This window comes from Musca autumnalis, unplaced genomic scaffold (assembly GCF_047663935.1).
Source record: "Musca autumnalis isolate F117 unplaced genomic scaffold, ASM4766393v1 scaffold_1, whole genome shotgun sequence".
In the NCBI taxonomy this organism is placed as follows: Eukaryota; Metazoa; Arthropoda; class Insecta; order Diptera; family Muscidae; genus Musca; species Musca autumnalis.
In genome coordinates this window covers 309,920,081-309,933,220 of record NW_027411644.1, presented here as the reverse complement: position 1 = coordinate 309,933,220, position 13,140 = coordinate 309,920,081, and the positions used below count along the sequence as shown (strand labels likewise).

The window sequence follows — 13,140 nt, the reverse complement described above, 5'->3', positions numbered from 1 at the left end:
GGTGCATTCATAATAGAGTTGTACAATCTAGTTCATTTGAAAGATCTAGTTCAATAGCTCAGCTCTTTAAACTGAACTAGGTCAGTAATCTAGTTCATAGTTCACTATCCAGTTCAATCATTCGGATAAAAATCGTTCTCCGGCTCTTAATCGGTCGTTTGATGAAAACGCATACATATATACACCAAATACAAACAAACAAAAGACTAATATGTATAATTTAACTACTCGATAACAAAAATATTATATTTACACAGTTTTATTGCATTCTTAAAGAAAGATTAATTTAATTAATGCTTCATTTTGGTGCCTGGCAAAAAATCTTATGTTGTGTGTGTAGAAATTGTCATTGCGAAAAAGCTTTGTGCGTGTGTGTTTCTTTTTATGTTTTCACTTTTTTCTATCCAAAAAGGCAGATTCATTAGGTAATGGATTCGACATATTGTAATATGTTATGTCTCTATGTTTTTGTAGAAATCTTCATTTTCGGACAGCTATTCCATGTATGTACATTGATCCAAAACGTAAACAAACTGATCACATTACAAAGGCATCCCTTAACATAGACGACGCCGTCACTTTATGTATTTGTGAACGACTTGTTGAACTAGATTGTGAATCGTTCGTTGATTGTACGGTCACCGACTGATTATAGTTCAGTGAACTATTGAACTATAATGAACTATATCGACTGATCTAGTTCATACGCTCTTTTCAATGAATCGTTCAATTGAACTAGTTCGTTCATGAACTATACAACTCTATTTCATAACTAGTTTTGGAGCATTATCTATATTTTGAAACAAGTGTGATTTATAGACTCATATTGGTTTTGTTCTCTCTGTAGATCAATAAGATCCTCCCTAATGCTCCTAAAGTGATGATGCTCTTGAGATGAGATTCGAAAACAACAGGCTAGTAAACACCTGAAACAATGCAACATTGGTACGAGAAAAAAGAATGATAGAACGGCGGTTGCTTTCAACGGCGTGACAGGGTCAGATACGAAGAGATGCGCGTATTATTTTTAACTGAAGTTTATACACCTTTTTCAGATGTAATTCGAAACGTTTTAGTTGTAATTCGTAACATTTCATTTGTAATTCGTAACATTTCATTTGTAATTCGAATTTTTCCATTTGTAATTCAAAATATTCAATTTGTAATTCAAAATATTCCATTTGTAATTCGAATTATTCCATTTGAAATTTTAATTATTCCATTTGTATTTCGAATTATTTCATTTGTAATTCGAATTATTTTATTTGAAATTACACATGAGACCATTCGAATTACAAATAGAATAATTCGAATTACAAATGGAATAATTCGAATTACTAATGGAATATTTCAAATTTCCAATGAAATAATTAGAATTACAAATGGAATAATTCGAATTACAAATGGAATAATTCAAATTTCAAATGGAATAATTCGAATTACAAATGGAATTCCCGAATCACAAATGAAATATTACGAATTACGAATAGAATTCTTGAATTACATATAAAATAATTCGAATTACATCTGAAAAAGTTGTAGGGCACTCCTACAGTGACGGGACGAAGATGAGTGTGCTACGCCATACAAGAACCCTCACAGCACCACCTCAATGTGGGTGGTGCAATGTTGCAGCCATCATCCGAAACGCGAAATCATCCAAAGATTTGGGCTGGATCAATCTATCCTTAGCCAGTCATAAAGTTGTTGTTGTTGTAGAGCATAGTCAGCGTGGAAAGTTTGAAAGGTGGCCCCGCTACTAAAGCCCGGCAAGGATGCCAGCAGAGTTGAATCGTACCGGCGGATCTCCCGTCTCGTCGCCAGTAGCAAAGTTCCTAAAGGCAATACACCTTCCAAAATGAGAAGCAATTTCCAAGGTGTCAAAAGCACCACAGCCATTACACGTTGCATCCACACATATCAGTCGAGGACTGAACCAGAACATGCCGTGCCGGGCTCTTGACCTATCCAAGGTATTCGTTACCGTCAACCATGCCGTATTTAAAACGTTTGATAATAAACTATATGTGTGGAAGCCAGTCGTTTGTAGAATTCAGAAATATTAAGTCCAAATCCCTTAGAGTAAAACAGATATTTCCCCGGGTGGGTGATAATCTCCGGAACTGCTGTAAGCCTTACCTTTCTGAAATTCCACAACCTCCATACAGTATAGTTTTCGGAATGTTTATGAACATAAATTAGATTTCAAATTGGAATATTTAATTTTTTGCAAACACGCGAAGATATATTCAGATTTTGCTAAAAAAATATTTTATATAACCACTACCTAATAGGTAATCACTTTGGGCCCCCCTACGAAACAATGGGGAGGGGTTCGTCGACAGGATATTTTTTCTGGATATGCATCTAAAAGCGTTATTTCGATGAGGCCAGCTTTCTTCGTATCAAAGTATATATACCCCCTTTAGCCTAAAGACTGAGGGTATAACAAGTTGAAAATATTGTGGCTAAGTATATAGTTTGAAATTTATACATGTTGTGTGGATTATTTTGAACGTACATTTCCCGTGACTTTTCTCACTCTCTCGTTTAAGTTCAAACGGTAGAGATACAAAACTCAATGGGGAATTTAAGTTCAGAATAAGTTTGTTAGTCTTTGTGGACTACATATATTGTAAATTTCTATAGCTGTTTTATAGACAGACATCATTCTTTTCTCTATGTTTTCCTTTTGCTATCTTACGTCTTTATACGACATTGACTATCAATTGTAAGTGCAACGACCAATTGAGTTTTTTTTCAATTGCAAAAAATACTTCTATAACTGAGATTGTACTACGCCGCTGTTTGTATTCACTACAAAACAACTTTTTTTACCGGCAAACAAATTATAAACAACATTTAATTCTCACACTCACACAACTAACATACAACCAACCAGCCAATCTGGGGAAATTGTAAAAAAATAGTCATTTTCTCGTTATTGTGATTCAAGTGGCGAGGCTTAAAAATAACAACGCATTTTATTTGTTTGTAAATATTCAAATAGACAGACATTAAATGAACTTGCATCATTACAAACATTCATACATACGTACGTTAACTTATAAAACTAGTCTAGTTATGAAGGTGAATTCTATTCTAAAAATAACAACACATCTTCTGGAAACCTTATAGTAAATGAATAAAACAAGAAAACTGGTTATCTGTTTACATTTCTAGAGTGCATGGAGGTTTGTGAGATGCTGAGAGAAATGGGTTCACATTATGTTTTTTTGACAGTGAAATGCTTTCATAATTGTGTCAGATAATGTACGTTATTGTTGTTGTTGGTAGATTAGAAGATTAAAATTTAGAATAGAATGGAACAAACAAGTTGTTGAATGTTTGATACGTTTTTTTTTTAAATTTTTGAAAAATAAAGAAAACAAGTTTTTGAACATTCATCAGTTTAAATAATTTGAATTTCAAATGAGTTTAGAACAAATAAGAAATGAAAAGTTTTGAATTTGAAATGCATTTTCTTTGGAGTACATTAATAAAGTTTAATAAAAACAATAACATAAGTTGTGGGCCTAAACGCACTATTTGCAGGTCGCTATTTTAAAAAGAAAATTAATTTCCGTAGTTGGCAAAGAAGTTTTTGAAGTTACCAGCTTCAATGTTTGGGCTTTTGTGACTTTTCGCTGAAAGACCCAATAAAAACAATAGTAGAAATGGGGCATTAGTTTGTCTTTTATAGAACATCTGTTCTATAAACCAAAATAAGAAAAGATTCAATTTCCTCTCTGTATGTTGCTTTGCTGTTTCAATTTGGAATACCACGTTTTTCGATATTGTCTTCCACTTGTTTGCTCCATCGAAGCCTTGGCCTGCCAGTTTTGCGTGTACCGACCATGTAGCCCGTATTTTTACACATTTTAAGGCGGTTCATCATCGCTTATTCATTGTTATGACATGGCCTAGCCAAAGCAATCGTCGAATCTCGATACGTTTAATTATACTGAGGTCGTAGTATTGCAGATACAGTTCGTGGTCTATACGACGTCCATATTCACCGTCAACGCCCGTAGATCTTTCAACGAATTTTCTCTCAAACACTCCAAGCACTGCTATACCAGTTTGCAAAAGTAAACACGATTCGAAATTATACCTTAGCACAGGTAGTATCAGTGTTTTGTAAAGCGTTATTTTTGTTTGACGATATGTGGCTTTGTTTTTAAAAAGCTTATTTAAGCCAAAGTAGCATCTCGTGAAATTTGCAAAAGCATGTATTTTAGTCATATGTATTATATTCAATCAAAAAACTAATTGTGACTTTTTTGGAGATACGACTTCGGGCATTTATGGTAACGATCTGTTGGCCAATACCATTCTTCTTATATTATTATATTGCCGAAGAAGACGAAATATTCTTGGTCTTGTCGCTGTTTACCACCGGACCCAAATTCTCCTTCGACCTTCTTAAAGGTATCAGTTACATATTTTACTGACCATGATGTCCATATCGACAGCATAAGCAAATAACATGCGGGAAATGGCGTAAATTGTGTCATTTCTTTTGATGTTTGCATCTCAAATAAAATTGACCAGCAGAATGTTGAAGAGATTACATGAAACAAAACATGGTTCGGAATACCGTAAAAACGTAGGGGACTGTTGAAGGTTGATTTATATTCAACAAAAAGATGGCAGGTTAGGTTGTAGCATACGCAGTTGCCGTAAATTGTTAGCAGGAACTGCACTCGGATACCATCCGTACAATGTGTTCGTCCTGAAATTAGGGCTGCAGGGTCAGTACAGGAAAAATATGAGAGTGATCCCATTTCATACTCCTCAAACAGGCTGTGTATTTTGACTGACAAGTCTTATACCGACGGAGATGGTTGTTTCAGTCTCTTGCACATCCTCACATAGCCTCCAATTACTCAATGTTGTTTTGCTCCCTCTTGTTTGTCATAGATCTGATGCCGCACTGACCAGTAATAACCCCTATAGCGATTCTGATTTACGAAGTGAGAGAAGGGACGCAGTTCTACGCCCTGAGATTGCCGGCTAGATTGTCTTTGGTAAGGTTTTCTCCGCGTTGAGCTTACTGAATTTGTTGAGGAAGAAGCAGGGCGGTGGCTTGACACAGTCCTCCACCCTAAGGTTCGATGATTGGGAGACTCGTCTTGCTAGTTCATCAACTATCTCATTTCCCTCAACATTGCAGTGGCCTGGTAACAAACAAAACTAAGCAACTGTGTTACAAGTTTTTATGACACACCTACACCTTTGATCAGACTTAGATTTAATAGCCTGACTATCCACGTAAGGGGTAGTTTACACTATATGTAAATGTCATATGACATGAAATTTTCCATCATTATATAGTCGCTAATATGTGCAATATTGGTGATTTTCCTTACGCCATTTACTCTGTGCGTCCAAAAAATGTAATAAAATGACGCCTCCACATTGCCTGCGTGGGTAGATATGGAATGTTTTTATTTCGTGTCATATGACATTGATAGGTAGTGTAAACCACCTCTAAACAGTGGATATCCAGGCTTTCCACACTGCAAAGACTTCTGCCTGAAAAACACAACAATTTCCGTTCATAATGCACCCTACATCCAGGGCCTTCTTCCATCTTCAATCAATCGGTGACAATTGATAGACTATCGGGAAGTGGTCTGCCCTGTTCCCTCCTATCAGGGATTATTACATCGGCTATGACAAAGTGCAGGATTGGTGAAATGTGTCAGTTTCATCTCCCCTGTCTCTTAGACTAATCCGACTAACTATCTGCTGTAGAACGCTAGCATTTCCATTGACGTGAAAAACGCCACTGGATTGGCTCTTTAAGCCTCAAAGCACACCGTAGTCCTTGATACTGTACTAGAATATCCAGAGTTGGATATTCAGTAGCATTCAGGGCTACCTGAGGTGTTCTTTTTTTGCTGCTCCAGTAATGAGAACTGACGCAGCTCTTTCCACAGTAGGTAACGTGGACATATTAGAATTATTGCTTAGGGCCTGTCGCCAGACGAGGCAACCATTGCTCAAGATGGGACACACAACTGTCCTATACAGCCAGTGTAATCCCCGTGGTCTGAGACTCCTACGTTTGTCTATGGATTTTTTGTAGGAATAGAGTAATTAGGCCCCTCTTGGTGCGCTCCTCCGTGTTCCTTTTCCGATGGTCTTGGACCACTCCCAAGTATTTCGCATCCGTAGAGAGGCACGCCATCCAAGATTCAAATTCAGCAATATTTATTTTTCTGGTGAATAGTACTAGCTACGTCTTCACAGGGTTTACACCAAGACCATATTGATAAGCCCAGTGAGAGTGTTTAGGACCAATCCCAGCTATTTCGCCTCCTAAGAGAGATTTACCTTCACGCCATCCAAGATTGGTGGCACAAATTCAGCAATATTTTTTTTCTGGTGAATAGTACTAGATACGTCTTCACAGGGTTGACACGAAGACCATAATGATAATCCCAATGAGTGTGTTTTATTAGCACACGCTGCATCAGATCAGATAGCGTTAACAACAATTTTCCACTAATTATAAAATATCGACGTCATCTCCATATGCATCTATCTAAATACTAATCTGTCAAATTCCAGGAGCCAATGCATCAATAGGCGGCCTGTGAAGACATACCCGGCTAAAGACGTAATAAAGGCCTTAACCAATATCCTCTTTTATTTTCGGACAGTGAGCGGCAACTTTCTACGCAATTTTTTTTTCATTTTGTCATGATCTGAATTCCTACAGGTCCCCTTTCTGCCTCTAAATCCCTCATGATACTTCGCGTTTGTTTAATTGCAACAAATCTAAGCCATGAATTCGATTTAGTCTTCATGTACCCAAACGTCAACTCCAGAGGCTAATATGGTGCAACTGAAATAAAAAAAAAAATCCACTACTCTGGTGCGTTCGATAGGTCTTGTGTAAGTGTCATATCGGTGAGAGCGTTTATTGTGTTTTGCGCTTTTCTTGCCCTCAGGGCAAAAGAAGGAATTCCAAAAACTTTGCCTTCGCTTAGACTCTTAAATGTCGCATATTTGCGTTTTTTTTATTTCCTCGGACAGAGCAGAGTTTCTCTGGTCGTCTGGTGTCGTCTGTCTTATAATTTCCCTCTGTTCAGCCGGACTTGCTGTAGGCGTTGTTAACTTGGGCCTTCTATTGGAAATTATTCCTGATAGTATAATTATTGTTCTTAAAGTACTCTCTCTGTCCCTTTTTGAGGACGACAACTGAGTGATGGCATCGACAATTCCATTCATGATGTCACGCCATTTGGCTTTATTATAATTCATGAATGAGAGCTTTTCCGGTTCCACAAAGTTGCTACGCATCAAAATACGTGTTTGTCATTATCTAAGGACAGGAGCGACGATCTGATTATAGTTATTTCGAGGGAGCTGTACAGTGAGCTATGATTTGTGTGGGGAAATCGTTTTTAATCAGCAAGAATTCCGAAGAATCTTTTTGTTGGGCTATTGAATTGCCACGGCCGGTCAGTGGGTAACTGGAAAAAAGAGTTTATGATGAGCATTATCGTTAGAGCTTTGTTTTTTCCTTGCAGTGTGGAGGTTTTTGTAAAGATGTTTCCAGTTTACTATGTCTTGAGCCGCAGCTTTGACTGTTACATAACCCCCAACAGCCACAGCTGCGACTCAAGCCGGAGTAAACTGGAAAAATCTTTGCAAAAACCTCTACACTGCAAGGTAAAAGAGGTTCAGAATAAGCAATTGACGCGTTGCTTGTAAACGCTCGCAAATTGTATCTTGGGTCTGCTCACCCATGTCTTCTCTCGGGGCATGGGCGCATATAAGACTGATATGGAAGAATTTACTTTTGTCGATAGTCTTCCAACCACCTCTAGTTCTTCATATGATTATCCCCTGATTAATAAATATTCTTTCATAACCGAAAACAAAGTTTTACAAACAAAATTTTACGGCACTGATCTGTACCGTTTTTCAAACCTCAATGATATTGTCTCTTGCTAAACTATAACAATGTTAATTTAGTCTCTTTCCTTGTTGATAATTTGGACTTTGCACTCTGGAGGGAAATTAAATAAATAACATTTTTCGAACGCAGCAACAAGCTGCCAGTCGGTTAATAAGTGGAACCATTTCTGTATCATTTTGTATATGTAGATTTGTTGGTTTTTATACGAATATTGGTTGGTTTGCTGTCCATCTATCCCGTCATCAACAACAATTCGACATGGTTAAGAATTATACGTGACCAGATGACAACAATTTGGCAAATAAACAAAACAGAAAACGAGCGTTAAGACTAAGAATATGCAAATGAAAAAGAGGAGAGAACAAAGGAAAGACATAAAAACATGTATAGAGTATAGTAATTGTCAGAATAACATTGTTTACATTTCCTTATTAATTCAAAAATTGAGTTAAGGTAGAGTTACATTAGGCAAATATTTGCTTCAGCGACCGGCAGTGTGCGCTTACTGAAAGCAAGTGAGCATAAATTCAATGTATTATTAACAATCACTTGATCTCAGTAAGCGCAAAATGCCGGTCGCTGGAGCAAATATTTGCCTAATGTGACCTTACCTTTAGACTTTTGTTTGCAGGCACCACTTGTTGAAATTACACCCAAAGAATTGTGGGTTATTTCAAAGAAGATTTTTATACCCTCAGCATTTATGCATACGGGCAAAATGTGCCTCATCGAAATAATGGTTTTAGGCCCCAAGTATGTTTGGACGAAATGTGTTTCAGACAATTTGGAGTTGATTTAGCCACGTCCGTCTGTCTGTATGGCTGGAGCGCACGATAACTCTCGAACGAATCAACCGATTCGGTCCAAAATTTGGCTTTCGTAATATTTTGTCCAAACTTAGTTTAAGTTCGAAGATGGGTTATATCGGTCCACTCCTTCCGATACCTCCCCTACAAAACTTCGGAAATGTTCGGAAAATTTGTGCACACGATAACTCTTGAAGGGAGTAACCGATTTGGTCCATACTTAGCACATCATGAAATTACTACTATATTTAGATGAGGTTCCAATATTGAACCTTCTTAATCGGTCAACTCCTTCAACACAAAATTTCGGAAAAGTACAGTTTAGGACCTGATATCGAATCGCTTTGATTTTTGTTGTGGCAACTTATATTCATTGTCCCCTATACGACGGTACAAGTTTCATTAAGGGCAAGTCCATACTTCCTGAGAAAATAGCCTGATAGGTGCAAAAACCCCCTATGACACCGTGTGTAGTGCTTGGAGCGCAAGATAACTCTCGAACGTGTTTACCGATTCGGTCCAAAATTTGGCCTTCGCAATATTTTGTTCAAAAGTGTTCAGAAAAATTGTGCGTACTATAACTCTTGAAGGTAGTGACCGATTCGGTCCATACTTTACACATCCTAATATATCTACCAAATGTATATCTGGTTCAAATACCTCCCACACAAAATTTTGGATAAGTTCACTTTAGGACCTGTTCTGGAATCACTTTGATTTTTATTGAATCAACTTTCATTCTCTCGCTAAAATGGTACACGCGATATCTTATAAATAGAGCAACCCAGTTAAGGGTCTGTTCGAGGACTCCTTGAATATGTTTACCTAGTGGTCCTGTTTACAGCGATATCATGTTTTTCGTGGGCAAGTACATGCTTCCTGATATAATGGTCCAAAACCTCTGAATTAAATGGGGACCAACTGAAACGACAGGTGGTAGCGATATCTATCGAATGACACCCAAGTCAGCACCCCTTTTCAAAATGGACTATGTCGGTCCATTCCTTTAGATACCTTCCCCTCAAAACTTTTTTAACTTCCATATTTTTATCGGCTCATAAGCCCAACATTTTGAAAACCCCTTAATAGGTTTTTTGAAAAAAGAGTTTCAATTCACACAGGCTGAGAGTATGTATCTGTCGGCAAAGCCGACGGATCCTTTTTTACTTGTTTTTATTAAGGTGTTACATCTTATTAACGGTGACCAGCATTCCGATGAAGTGGGACATTTTGAAACAAAATATTTGAAGATATTTAAAGATTACTTATACATACATAAAAAGATGCAATAAAATAGTACATATTTTTCAGAATTTCAAGTGGCACAACCCCTTTATATAGACATATCAATATTTTGGATAATTAGGTACTTAGGTATCAAGAAATATGTAATTTATGTTTTTATAATCCAAATTGTCTCTAAAAGCTATTTATGGGCTGTTTGTGTATGTCGATAAGAAAATGAATGCAGAAGCAAAGGAAATAATATTTCCAAAACTAAAGTTTGGATGTGTTTCAGCGCACACATTTTCTTTTCGAAATTCATAAACAGGGGGTCAATTGAACCATATTTTTTCTGTGAGCGTTAAATACTCCCTTTGTTTACAATCGCAATTCACAACAACTGCTTTTATTTTAGCAATATATGTATTATGTACACAGATACATAGTTGTAGATTATATATTTACTTTTTTGTTATCAAACATTCTATCAAGATTATTTGGAGTACTCAAATTGCTATAGGCGACAAGTGTCAAGATTTAGGCAAAACAATCTTATTCTTATTTGTAAGTAAATAAAGCTATAGACACTGGTATAAAGTCCAGAGATAATGGAAATGTTTTTATATGTGTTTTATATAAAAATAGACTAAATAGCTGCAGGTTTTACCTACTGAAGGAACATTTAATTAACGGTGAAAAATGCAAATGTATATATGGTTAGAATGGACGTAGAGAAAATCTGATTAGACAGAAACTTGTTTTATCACAAAATAAAACGAACTAGGCCCAGAAAATTTTGCATATCTTGACATATTTGAATAAAATGAGCATATGCAAAACCATATTCAAGGATTTGTGGCGTAAGTATCCCACCGAAATGGCTGAAATTTGGTATTAAATCTTCGTTTGGGGTATAAAACTTTCCACTTGAAATTTGTTGGTATAGGTCCACGTCTTCATAGAACGGTACCTCCCTATTTCCGGTATTTTGATGGTTGTGGCCTCAATATCCCTTCGAAACGGCTGAAATTTGCTATTAAGTCTTCCTTATCGGTATAGGTCCACGTCTTCATATAACCCCCATACAACGGCACTTCTCGATTTCCGGTTATTTTATGGTTGTGGCCACAATATCCCTCCGAAATGGCTGAAATTTGCTTTTAAATCTTCCTTGTCGGTATAGGTCCACGTCTTCATATAACCCCCATAGAACGGTATATCCCGATTTCCGGTATTTTGAAGGTTGTGACTGGTTATACCTTTCTCTACTTTATTGACTTATCTGAAGAGAATTTAAAGCAAAAAAATTGTACACACACATATTTTTGTACCTATTATTGAAATACTTGTTGCATAAGAAAATATGTAAAATGCATAAATTTTGCATATGCAAATATTTTTTTTGCTTATGCAAAATTTGTACATTTTGCATAATTTTGCATATATCACATGTTTTGATTGCAATTTAATTACTTTACTTACTAAGATGGCTTTTATACTAAACATAACGTCTTGTTCCATAAGCCGAACTAAGAATAGATTTCCAAACGCACTGATCTTTTGCTTTACTTCTCCAATTTTGGATGCTATGTTTTGTGATATCTTCTTCAACTTGGTCTTTCCATCGGAGTTATGGCCTTCCCCTGCGGCGTATAACGTCGAGTGGCTCGTATTCAAATGCCTTTATGGCGGGGGCATCTTTATCCATCCTGCTGACATGGCCAAGCTAACGCAATCGTTGTAGTTCGAAACGTTTTACTATATCGATGTCGGTCGGCTGGTATAGCTCGTGGTTCATAAGACGTCGGTATTCACCGTCAACGAATATTGGTCCATAAATCTTTCAAAGAATTTTTCTCTCAAACACACCAAGTTCTGCCTTATCTACTTTCGCAAGTACCCATGCTTCCGATCCATACATAAGAAGTACGGGTAGTATCAGTGTCTGGTAGATGTAAGTTTCGTTTGTCGAGAGGTGGTTTTACTTTTAAACTGTTTACTCAGACCAAAGTAGCATCTGTTGGCCAATATTATTCTTCTTTTGATTTCAAAACTGATGTTGTTCGTTTTATATATGGCGGTGCCGAGGTAAATAAAGTCGTTTACTACCTCAAAATTGTAGTTCTGAATATCAACAGTTGGTCCGAGTCTACTGGACGTCTTGCGTGTTGATACCATAAACTATGTCTTATCGCCGTTGACTGTCAGACCCACTTTGGCAGACTCTTTTTAAATTTTCGCAAAGGTGGATCGAGTTGATCGACCTGTTATATCTATATCGTCTGCGTAGGCCAGTAACATTATATCCTTATTGTATATAGTGCTATTTTTATCTCTATCGGTATATACATTCGCTTCTCGTATGACCTTTTCCAATAGAATGTTAAATAGGTCACACTATAGACTGTCATCTTGCCTGAAACCTCGTTTTGTTTCAAAAGGTTCTGAGAGGTTCTTTCGTACTTTAACAGCTGATCTTGTATTAGCCAATGTCATTATGCTTAATCTTATAAGTTTTGCAGGGATACCAAACTCAGACATGGCTTGAAAGGCCATTATTGACCATGGGTTTTAAACGTTCACACAGTACATTCGACAGCACTTTGTATGCGATTGTGTACGAGACATAGGAGACTGTGGATCCAATCGTTGGGTATGCTCTCTTCCTGCCAAATTTCGGTAATTAACTGCATACTGGGTGCCACCGTGGTGCAATGGTATGCACGCCCGCCTTGCACGCAGAAGGTCGGGGGTTCGATTCCCCGGCCAGGCAACATCAAACATTTTTCAACGGTGGCAAAATACCCCCCAGTAATGTTGGCGACGTTTCCTGAGTATTTCAGCCTTGAAAAACTTCTCCATAAGTGGTGACACGCCGTTCGGACTCGGCGATAAACAGTAGGTCCCATATCTTACTTACTTACTTAGCTGGCCCATTACAGAACATTTGTTCTATAGGCCGAACTAAGAAGAGATCTCCATTCCTCTCTATTTGTTGCTTTGCTCTCTGGAATACCGCGCCTTGTCATCTCATCATCCACTTGTTTGCGCCATCTATTCCTTGGCCTGCCAATTCTGCGTGCACCGCCATGTGGCATGTATTCATACGCCTTTTTAGTGGGTTCATCATCGCTCATTCTTTTGATATGGCCTAGCCAACGCAATCGCTGCATC

At 37.3% G+C, this 13,140-nt stretch overlaps 1 protein-coding gene across 7 annotated transcripts in view; it reads left to right on the top strand.

Annotated features, from left to right (window-relative positions):
* The window catches only part of DPCoAC (dephosphocoenzyme A carrier), a 48,100-nt gene that overhangs the window by 1,551 nt on the left and 33,409 nt on the right, over positions 1–13,140 (top strand). The window lies entirely within an intron of this gene.